Source organism: Ischnura elegans, chromosome 5, assembly GCF_921293095.1.
Source record: "Ischnura elegans chromosome 5, ioIscEleg1.1, whole genome shotgun sequence".
In the NCBI taxonomy this organism is placed as follows: Eukaryota; Metazoa; Arthropoda; class Insecta; order Odonata; family Coenagrionidae; genus Ischnura; species Ischnura elegans.
Window position 1 is genome coordinate 8,493,388 of NC_060250.1, and position 12,520 is coordinate 8,505,907.

At 36.8% G+C, this 12,520-nt stretch overlaps 1 long non-coding RNA gene across 2 annotated transcripts; it reads right to left on the bottom strand.

The window, feature by feature from the left end:
* Nucleotides 1–9,350: 9,350 nt before the first annotated feature.
* On the bottom strand, nt 9,351–12,101 carry LOC124158482. Of its 2 annotated transcripts, none has more exons than XR_006864806.1 (3): nt 11,418–12,101; nt 10,713–10,748; nt 9,351–9,702 (listed from the first exon to the last, which is right to left on the bottom strand). It is a non-coding gene; the product is annotated as an uncharacterized LOC124158482 (long non-coding RNA). The 2 variants fall into 2 exon arrangements; XR_006864805.1 differs by having other exon boundaries at nt 11,414–12,101.
* Nucleotides 12,102–12,520: the final 419 nt, after the last annotated feature.

Consider the following 12,520-nt stretch of genomic DNA (forward strand, 5'->3'; position numbering starts at 1 on the left):
TCTTTTGATGAACCTTGCGTCACACAGGCGGAGGAGGCGTGTTTTTTGAGAGTCTGGAATAAAATTCTAAGTATGTTTTTATTAAATATCACCACCTTGAGTATTATTTGTCATCATTTTGACCACTTCATTTATAGTTCTGAAACAGTTCCTTATGTAAGGGATGTCTAAGAAGTCACTCAAAACCAAATTCAGATGGTGTGCAACATAGTGCACATAAATAGCTTTGGGATGTGATTCGCGAAATCTTTTATGTACGCCAGGCAAATGACCACTAAATGTTGAAAAACCATCGTGCCCTTGACCAATGACTTTATCTATGCTGAGACCTACACCTACACAAATAGTTAAAATAGATTTGTTAATGCTTTCAGAAGACAAATCAGTTATGTGGGTAAATGTAATGAAGTCTTCTTTCAGGATAAGTTTATTTTCATTCGAAATGTGTCGAATGCAAAGTGAAAGCTGCTCTTTACCAGACGCATCAAGCGTTTCATTTCCTAAAATGGAAAAACAATCTGCACTGATTACAGATTGAACAACTTTTTTTTGTATAAGTTTTCCACAAATGTCAATAATTTCATTCTGTACTTCAGGGCTAATATAAGTTGTATTTCGTGCACAATTAAAAATTCCTTTTTTTAAATTTTCGTCAGTGACTGCTTGTTACCTGAGCAATGCTCAAAATGTGCCCTCCTTTTCTAGAGGTTTTCCAGCCATCAGTGAGTGCCCCACTGTCCTGATGTCCCCTATGGGGTATTTCGTTTTCTCTGCAGAATATAATTTTGTCCATTATAGGCTTGAGTGAAGCTCTGTTTTGTTCTTTTTCTTTCTTCTTCTGTGAATCCAGCATCATTTTGATGTCTTCTACTCTGCCAGAATCGACCTTCATAAAGCTTTCTGCAGCTATACAAGAAAATTTTTGGTATTCAGACTTGCTGTGAGAGGTAAATTTATCTATTGCGTCTTTCCACTTCCTATAAGGCATAGTTACTAAGGATCCCAATTTTTGGTCTTGGCCTTAACCAGTGGAATGCATTGGCAAATAACACTCAAAACTTACAATAAGTTCCATCCTTAACCTTAGAATAAGCAAGGCAATTGAACTTTTTTAGCCAGGTACTCCAAAACTTTATTATTTTATTGTTAATGACGGTTACTGGAAAAATATAACTCTCATCTGGATAAAATAAATCATGCAACACATTTCTTTTCAAATCTGCAGATTTACCTATAAAACATTGTTTTATAAATCTGCGAAACTATGCCACTGGCACAAGGATACTTATAATACAAAACAAATGCAATGATAATGGGACTGTGTTGAAAATATAGCACATTTATGGGTCATGTGCCCCCTTGCCACCCCACACCCTAGATCCGCCTATGTCAATAATTATCTTGCTCCTTTGAAAACTATTGCTTCGTAAAGTATTATATGAGAGTGGATGATATTATTACTACTGCTCAAATTTCAATTTATTAAGAGTTGGGTATTAATTTTATTGTAACTTTTGATGAAAACCTCAGATTTATTTTAATTCATCACATTGCACTGATATTCTTCAGCCCTCTGATTCTCCTCTCCTTGAGCTATGATCTATTCACTTTATGTTTTCGGATGAGTTTTTGTGAGAGCCCAGACACTCTTGGAAGGCTTTGCTGATGTGGTGGGGGTAGTACTGAGAGAGAGATAGTGGAGGAGGGAACTTAAAATTGCCAAATGTGCACGGCCACCCTAGTTTGTCCCTGAAAACGTGCGAGTCAAGAATAGCCACTCACATTGTACCTACTCCTTTGAAAGACATTTTGGATAATCCTTTCACGGAAGCTGATGGCATTGTCTGCAACCACGCTGAATGAGGCACCATTGGTGAAAGGTGTACTAAAAGACAAGGACAATGCGTGAGGTTCAGCAACACTGCTCCTAGAGCAGATTTATGATATTAACTCAATGAAGGTGTGAGAGCAACTGACTGAGGCCTCGCCTGTTGTTTGCTGATTGGCAAAAGTCACGTATCAAGAAACTTTCTTGCCCCTTCCCCCACTTGCTAAAGCCACACCACACCAGCTCACCCCCATGACAAAATGGAAAGAGAATAGTTCCTTCAGCTCCTGGATTTCCCTTTATTCATTCTTTATCTCTCCCAAGTGCTCCCCCTTCCTCATTCTGGATCTCTCCCTCTTGGCCTTGCATTGGAAAATTTCTCTTCAACATTCCCCTCCATTATATTGCTCAGGTAATTACTGTCTTTTATGACAAGGCCAGCCCAATGCAGTCTTTTTTTCTTGCATGTGGTTCCTTTCTTCTTCTGTCCTTTGGCTCACCACCTCGTTTTTCACCAGTTCCATCCATTTTTTCTACAGGACCTGTTGACTGTGCCAGGTATCTAGTGTTGGTGTATTCTTTTTTTGGTCAGTTCTTATTGTCCAAGTTTCTGATCCATCAAGTGGCACTGTCCTCACAAATGCTTTCACATAAAGTTTCCATATTAATGAGAGTAACAACCTAATTATTGTGTAGTCTTTCTTAGCTTTGGCTGTACATACAATGCCAGTGGCGGATACAGATGGGGGGGGGGCATGCTTCCCCCCCTTGTGGGGCCGCCTGTATTGCCAAACATTATGCTGAACCACAATTGTAACTTTTTTATATCATAAGATGGGATTGTCTTGTATTTTACGTAATCGCTTTATTTAATAACTTGTTAAACTGCATTTGATTTGATTATATTTTATTACGATAAAAGTGAAGGCAACTCAAGGTATCTTATGTGCCCCCCTTGAGTTTTTTCTGTATCTGCTTCTGTAGAATGCTTGGTCTCTGCTGCACTTCTTCCATCTCGGATAATAGTGCTCCCATGGTAGGTGAATGTTTCTATATGCACTTGTTTCAATATCTCTCCTTTGGGACAAATATTTGCCTCTGCTCTCCTGAATACAGATTATTGGATTTATTCCAGATAATTTTCATTTTAAAAAGAGGAACACTTTAGTATCATTTAGTGAGTTCATAGCTCATCCTCACCTTGTGCAATGATGGTGATGTCATCAGCAAAGCCGAGCACATTGATTTCATCTGATTCTCCATTCTTTTTTTTTCTCCTATTTCTGTGATTGCTTCCTTCATGTTCATATGGAAGAGCGCTGGTGATAGGTTATGTACTTGTCAGACCCCATGCTAATTCTTCGTCTTTACATTTCTTCCCGACTGCTTGCATATTGTGTTCACCTGGTCCTGGTAGAGGTCGGATATTGTTATCCTTTCATTGTTGTCAAAGCCATTTTTTCAATAATGGTGTACATCTTATTCGCATTCTAAATGTTCATTTTCAAATGTCTTCTCCAAGTCTATTGCCAATGTTTAGTTTACCATGGCTATTGCCAGTGGTTAGTTTACATGAATTGTTTTCTGTGCCAATAACTTAAGCCTTAGCATTGTGCATCTTTTCTTCTCAAATACTAACTGGCCTTCTGAGAGGTTTGCTTGAATTTTCATTTCTATTATTCTTACTGTAATTAACGGAAGGATTTTGAAGGCATCAATTGCATCTAATTTACAGCCTCAGTTTATTAAAATATGTATGTAGGAAAGACTGTTTTGGCTCTGGGGTAATCAAAACACTTACACCTTCCCAACAATGCCATTGAGAAAGAGAACTATAGGTAGATAGTTAAAACTTTTTTATCTAGATATTTATACACCCAATTAAATATCTGGAAATCTGTTACTGTGATTCATTTATGGTAACTCAGTCAATATTCTCTTACTGATCTCCTGATAATGAAGAAAGTTCTGCCATATCGACTTCATTTTAAATAGAAAATTGAATGATTTATTAATCAGTGCGCTAAAATTTGTGATAAGTATAGTAATGTCAACTTCAAGATACGTAATAAGTTTTAACGAGGTTGGAATTCTTTGGAATGGCTTTTGAAGGTAGGGTAGAGGTATATCTGATGTTGCAATTAGTGTGATTTGATTTGTTTGTTTAGTGTGCTCTGAACAAAATGTACCAAGTTTATTCAATGGATCTGGTGTTGCACTGAAAATTCCCTTAACTCGGAATCCAATTAGGTACCAATTCACTGATGTTTGAATCCAGGGCCAGATCAGAGGGGCCATCCACCAAGCATGAGCATATAAATCTTCTCCTTTGGGAGATAAACCCCAAAAAATTGGAAAAAAAACAGAAAACTATCACGTAGGAGGAGATTCAATGTGAAGCTCGGTTGTTTTTTGGTTAATGCATTCCGAGCTCATGACGTAACCTGTACGTCATGGCAGTTGCTACCAAGTTGTTGATGACGTAAGGGTTACGTCATGATTCTCTCTTGCGTTATATTCCACCCTGAGTGTCAGCCACTGGTATGAGGGAGGGTCATACACCACGGAGAGAAAGCTTGGAAAAAGATGTTTTCTGATTTTTTTATGGGTTTTTCTATTTTTCCCAGTTTTGCTCTGTCTCTGGGAGTGGGTTTTTACAATCTATTATGTACATTGTTACTTTCATTTTATAATGCAGAAAACGGTAATATATTCTCACAATTGTTCTTATACTTTAAAAGTAAACTTTTACAAATATTCAAAGCGAAATTAAAAATATCCTTTTGCAGTTGACAAGGAGAGGTTAAATACTTTATTACAAGGCATTTTAACTTTATGACTTTTCACACAATGATTAACGTTTGTTTATTTAATTGGTTTTACAAGAAGGAATGAAAATATTTTTCCCTTATTTTTATTTTTAGTGACAATTAATGCAAACGTGGTAAATTACTTGGCTAATTTTGGATATACTCCAGGTATGTGTAATTCAATCCTTACGATAAATAAAAAAATGCTTCCTTTCTCATACCTTTGAAGTTTCCGGGTAAATTTCATTTGCTATGATTTCATCATGGCAAAATTTGTTTTTATCACTATGTTGATTTGTTGCTACACTTGATTATAATAACCATATTTGCATAAATTTTACTATAACATTAGTGAAGTCCTGGTTCCACATTACAATTTATTTTTTACTATTCACATTTTTTGCACAATAGCTAGATTTTCCCATCCTTATATTCACTAACATTTGTATTACAGGCTCATTACTTGATTTTTTCCATAATAATCGAAATCCTTACAAGCATTTTATTTAGCATTCTGCGCACCAAAAATATGCCTAAGAGAGCAACTTCCCCTAACCCAGTGTCATTTCGCCGAACTCAGAGAAACTGATCCGGCCTGAGGATATATAATGGGCAATGTGTCTCCTGAAGGAAAATTACTAGAAGGAAATATTTAACAATGGAAGAATTGCTCCACTTTTTGGCCTTATTTTTCATACAAGAACTATCAAAATTGCCCGTATCTCAGATTATTGAAAAACTTATCCTTTTTATGACTTGCATTGCTTCAGGAGGGAGAAGTTGCGTGATCAACTCATGTCAATTCTCCAAGCCCTTCATATCAATGAAAACCTATCTACAGTCCGGCCGCCGAGAGTTGTCCGATGACAGCTAGAAGGAGTAGGGGGCAAGGTTGCCAGGTAAGAAATGGAAACGCCCACACCACACGTAAACAAAAGGGTTCCCTTAAGAAAGGAACCAGAAGGGACGACGAGCGTGAAGGACCCAAAGGAAGATTCCTTTGTTTTGGCGATTCGCAGAAAGGGCTTGTTTTGGTGGCTCAGGCTTGTTTCAGTGCTTCATATCCATGAGATAACGTTGTATGACTGGGCGAGGGTATGAGGTGCATTTGGGGGACAGCAATTGGCTGCAAACCGTGCAGGCGCAGGGTTCTCCACCCCTCCTTTTGAACTGTCATCGGACAACTCTCGACGGCCGGACTGTACGTTCTGTGACTCTAACACCCTTCTGACTGACTGATTATTCAAAATTATAGTCCTCTTATGTATGCAATCAAGGAAACAATGGACAAATAGTGACTCCCTCCCATGACCAGAGTTTGGAAGAGTCTATTGTTCCATGGAGTGTTAGACTGGGATATAGTGAATATATGAGGGGAAGCACTACAGGTATGCATTAAAGTTGTATATGTTGACAGAAACAAAGGCTTTGGCACTGCAAGTACTCGAATACCAAGTATCTTCCAACTCAGAAGTGTCTGGAAAAGGGCATTCGGAGAAGATGGTAAATAAATGACGGAGGATCATTTTGACTGCGGCCAATCCTTCTATACGGATAACTTTTATAACAGTGTAGCCAGTTCTAGATTCCATCCAAATGGGAAAACTAACGTGACGGTTCTAGAATCCATCCAAATGGGAAAACTAACGTGACGGGGACACTGAAGAGCGGCAAGATAGGTATTCCTCTTGTGGTGCTCTGCCAGGTATTAAAAAAAAGGTGTTGGTGGAGGCCTTTTCTGAGGATGAAATCTGTATCCTAAGGTGGAAGGATAATTGTGTGGATGAATTGGGGGGGATCTACTCCCTCATCCCCCCCTCATAGTTACATCACTGGTAGGCGTTGTTAGTGTAGCTCTGAGAACACAAACAGTGGCACGCCTTTCCTGTTGTTACTTTACCAATTGCAACACCTTGAAACAGTGGGCCTCCCACCATAAGGTGGAAGGAAAAGGTGTGGATGGCCACCGCTGAATTCAGTGCAAAAAATTTATAGATCCTAGAAAAGACGAGGGTGAACGCCAAGAGAGCCTCAGGCGGTGGTTGAATAGAGCAATTAATTGTGGCATCGATCATTGGGATCAATTGATGTCTTACTTTCCCATTGAAAGGAAATCCATCAAATGACACTAAAAATTGGGAATCCACCTACTGAGCCTACTGTTACTGAACCGCTATTTTTTTATTCACAGATTATTTTTGGAAAATTCCTCTCATCAACTTTTGAATTCAAATTATAGAATCCCTTATGAAAATATCCTCCTTCGAAGAGACCATCATCCTAGGTCGCCTCATCCAAAACCAAGGGCTTATCAGGACATTTCCCCAATAGGTCTCTGAACACCTATTTAGGTAAACACATTTCTGAAAAGCAGGTGTAATCATTAGCCTAAAAATTGTAACAATATGGCTGTAAAACGATCTATTTTTTTATTACGAGCATTTAAAATACCTCTTACAAGTCATCAAACAAAAACGTAATTCGCACCACAGCCATCTTGAATGACGTCAGCTCATGCAATGGTGTCGTTTTGAACCATTGTATCGTACATTATTGAAGTTTTCAGTCGAGATATTGTTGTTATTACGCCGTATTTTTCGTGCCGTAGTCATTCGCAGATATGTCGAAGCGTAGCTTCAAGTACTGCATTGTGCCTAAGTGCAGCAATACAACTGGAAATGCTCCAAAAAATTATTTTCACACGGTCCCGCAAGACGCGGAACCAGCCCCCTCCAACTCGGCTGTTACGCCGCTGGGGGGTTGTGTTTGAATCGCTCGTAATAATTCCACTCACTCACCATCACGAGCGGTCCATTACGAGTGCTCACCAACACGAAGGGTAATTGGTGTGTTTGAAACTTTTCGTCTCGAAGTCGTATTGGAGCCTTCGTAATGAGATGGATCACGAGTGGTGGTTGTGGCAACGTTGTAATTTCCTTCATTTGTTTACGAATTCGTCAGTAGCGCGGTGTAAATTAAATTAAACAAAGGCGTAAATATGAAGTTATCGCTGAGCAGAAATATATGCTTCGGCAATTCATTCTGAAGGTACACTATATAAAATGAAACGTATTGCGACATTAATGATTAATTAATTATTAATAAACCATTAAGCATATTAGTTATTTATATTTACGTTACATTAGCCTCTTATTCTTCCATATCTGATCCATATTTTTCGGTAAATGATCGTTTTCTTATAAAGTAATTATTTTTTACAGAGTGATTAGCTTAAATGAAACGTAAAAATAACTACTTACTCAAAAATAGAAGAATATGTAGCATCATATATGTTGCTGAGAAACTATGTTTCCATAAATTGCCATTTAAGAATCTCATAACATTTGTTGTGATTATTAAATTTTCCCTCAGCGTTGGCAAGATTTGAAATCTGCCGCTAAAGTAGCGTGTTACAATCGTGAGGGCACCCAGACTGGGAGTGGAGCCCTTAAATTTAGTGAGCTTAATCATATTAAAAAACGTATGATAGCACTGATAGGGAAGAATGCGACACACGGGCATGAAGACTTGCAGGAAATACTAATCATTTTCGATATTGAGGTAATACGAACATTAGCGTAGCAGACCCCAAGTGTAGCTAAGTTGAGTATGTCACAAAATAGAATCATTGGTTATTTCAGCAACAGAATTCATCAGATAGCCAGGTAGATAAAGAAAAAATAGTGAATCTGTGGACTCAAGTGATCTTTCTTCCTTTGACCCGACCCCATCAACCTCAAAATCTCCTTCCACATCTACTAAGAGTGTTTCAACACTTATTTCCACTTCTAATCCACTTTCCATAATTATTCAGACCCTCTCAATTACTAATCCCCACTCAAGCTCACTCACTTCCTCCTCAAATCAAACTACCACACCAAGCACCATTGTTTCAATTCTCAAGACGAGGCGGACGACTCTAAAGCAAGTCTTGCATAATATCCCATGAGGAAAAGCTTATACAGCCTGTATGTGCGACTACATAGTATGTGCAGTAAAATGGCCCAACTTATGTAGCCATTTCCTTTTGGGATTTTAGCCTGAAATTAGCTCTGAGCTCTAATTTAGTGTTTGTGTGAACTTTCCAGCCTATTGTTTTTCATTGAGAGTTATTCTGTACCATAAGTATTACTACTTATGTGCTGAATCCACTTTCCATAACCTAACACTCATACATGTTTCTATCCCCCTGCGCATTTTAATCAACTTTAATTATGCCTAGCACAAAAATTAATGCTGGAAGATAGGAGTAATGAGAGAAATGCCCATTTTTTCAAAGTTCAAGATGAAAAAAATTCCAGTAATGAAAAGAAAATTAGAAGATGAATAGGAATGGAGGGAGGTTTAAGATGTGAAAAAGATAAAATAGAATTTGATCTACATAGGGGATTCAGTATCCAATAAGACCTGCAAGAATATCCTCAAAGCAATGCATATATACTTCATGCCCAATTCTAATATCTTGTAATTAAATAGGGGAAGAAACACAATATTATTGTTACAAAAAATTTACTCTCCTATTAAAAAAAATTCTATAGCCTCTTGCTTAATCCTATTGATTCAATCTACGACTCATCTTGGTTTCTAAAGGATGCTGTTATAAAATTAATGCTATTCTAATCCATTATCTTTGTCACTATTATAGGTGAACATTTAAATTTATCTTATACAAGGTCAAGGTTATATAAAAAATAGTATCAGTAACATGCATCTTGGCATTGAATTGTCTTTATTTTCAAAGAAAAGTACAACACACAGTATCGTTGATGCACTGCAATAGAAATAACGTTTTTTAAGGAGTTGGTATACATCACATTCATGGATCACATTAATGTAAAGTTGAGAAAGTACAGCATATCATAGAAACATAAAATGTTGTATGCCATAATTGATTTATTATTGAATATTGAGTATTAACAACCATTATGGATGGAAAACCTATGATCCTCATTAATCACTTTCATAAAAGACAAATAATGCAAGCAATCATCAAATTTATGAGTAATTCCATTCCCATTGGCAGAAAGTAATCTCCGCTGCATACCATTGTGGACATACCTACACCTAAGTAGGGAAACCAAATAGAAAATGAAGCAGAAATGGTATAAGCTAAGGAAAAGTAAGAAAAAGTAGCAGTTGAAGGAGTAAAAACATTGCTTTTACCACATGGTGATTAATTTTGTCTACCATGATCTCATTACAGCTAACCATTTTAAAGGTCTCACCTTGAACATGTTACACTGTAACGAAACCATGGTCAGACACAATAAATCACCATATGGAATTAATAAAGTTTTTATTCATTCATCTCCTATGATAAAGCATTTCCACCGAGTTACACCCACTACTATTAACTATAGTAAATAAACCTAGACCACACATGAAAGACTGTCATTCAGACTCCTGCTTATTGTACAGTGGGTGTGCCTTGGGAGGCTCAGTATGAAGAGGGAAAAAAAAATGTTTCAGCACATTTGAAGAGAAAAATTGGCTTGGACATGAAAACTGTTGGTATTGAAAACCAATGTTTGTTGGAGAACCCTAAAAATTGATTTAACTGTTTGGATTAGTTTTAGATTTTGGAAGATGGGTTCAGTGAAACAAGGTACATACCAAGCTTGTTGTGATAAAAAGTCACCAAGGAGTCAAGCAGTTTATCCTGCAATCTGAAGGCCTGGTTACACGGTACATAAACACATAGTTAATGAGTGAAATCATGAACGATTTTGGTGGAACAGAACATATACAAATGCATGAACCACATTAGAACAGGTTCTATTTTCTGTTCCTGCGTTCACACAAGTCTGGTGGTTATACAGTGCATTTTCATGTTCATTCACGCATTCAATCATTAATTTGTGCATGTTAATGTATCATGTAACCAGGCCTTTACAGATGGTAGACTTCCTAGTAGATCTAAGAATTATTATTTATACAAAGATTCAATTCTGAGAAAAATGCACACCAGAGTATTTCCATTGAAATAATTCGTCAACCAAACAACCACTGAACAGCGTCATTTGGATTAGTATTTTAAATGTTATGATTTAGTAGGGGTTGTCCAGAAGCCTCACCCAAATTTGAACCTGGGAGAATCTGGTTGAGTCAATCTGAAAAATTAAAAATACAACAGTAACAGAAAAGCAAAATATCAAAACCTTCAGATTAAAAAATTGAACAGAAACCATTAAAATCAAAGAAGGTAAGATGAGTCAAAAATAATCTTATTCTAACATGCCTCCTAAGGCTATTCATAGCTATTTGAGGATCTATTGCTATAGAACATAGCAGATATGCATGGTTTCAATTTGTATAATCATGGATATATAATAATTATATTCTATTTCGGAAAACCAGTTAGGTAAGTCAATGTAAGAAGCTCATTAGGCTACTCATTGACACTTAAAATATCATTCAGCAGGTAATGGGTTACAATGTAAATTTCTAAAAAGTAATTGACCCTAGTTGCTTCAAAATAAAATATTATTAAATCACATGAACTCACCACTTGCATATTAATCAAATGATATATGTTATAATTTAAATAATCCCTTTCCTTTAACACGACATGATTTTTTTGGAGATGCCACCATGGCAATGTGAGTTCCATCTATTACTTTGATTTTCACAAGGAATACATACATCACATATAACCAGTAAAAACCAACCACTTAATGCATGACGCATACATACTTGCCTAAGAAATATAGCATTCAGTGTACTGCGTTCACTATTCACGGATGTTCATAAATTTTTAAACTAAGTTAGTATATACCTACGCCAGCGCTATGATATTGAATTTGGGCTATGGTCCACGGTCACCCATCGTTAAATAGATAGTCATTTATAGTTTTTGTCACCTCTTCCACACTCCGGCACAAAAAGCTTCTCTCCATGTTCATATATGCATCATAAGCTATGTATGACACTTATTGTCCAACAGCATTGACGGTAAGAGTAGCCAATACCTGTAATGAAATGAGTGTTTATCTTGAGGCAAAGTTGAACATTTGTCCACACACACGGTTACATGCGCGAGTGAGAAACAACCTTAATGTATTTTCATGGTTATCTATTCGGCTATTTTAAGTTAGAGGTAAGCTAATATGTAATGAGGCCCATGTTACACAATTAAATACAAGATACCAATACTCGGAATTAGTAACATGTGTTTGTGCAATAAAACTATAGTAATGAACTTCCCGTCTACATAAACTAATGACCGAGGATATTTTTTGCAAAACTACCGTTCTAATACGAAAGATCAAAGCCAAACTTGAAGAACAATAAATAAACTTATCCTAAAATAGCGAAATACGGTAACGGAAGGACATAAGCACTGTTAAAACACTTTTAAACGAATTATTTAGGATGAACGGTAAAACAATTCAATTGCACTTATCGAGTCTGAGTAAATAATCATTCCAGCAAGGCACAATTTGCTTATCAACAACCAGAAGTCGGCTCACCACCACATATCACTCCCTGCAGAAATGTTGAGAAAACAACAAGTGAACGTATTTATATTGTACGCGCTTTGCGTACGGCAGTATTTGTTTTGGGGGGAAATTCAAATACACCAATTTAAAATTAATGTTAATATGCCAGCACATCGCTTTTCGGAGTTCCTCATTACCTTTCTTTACATGAAACATGATCTTTTTTAATGATTTCTTAAACTTTCGCACTCCAACTTAGCAGAATAATGTTCTGAATTTATTAACATATTGCAAGTTAGAACAGCGGTAATAAAGTTAGGCTTATTCGCGTTTCACATCTTATTTAACGTTGGATCACCACCATAAATCGCTGTAAAATTTCTATGAATAAAAAAATATATATTCATGCATGAAACTTGTGTACTTACTTTGTTTACATTACT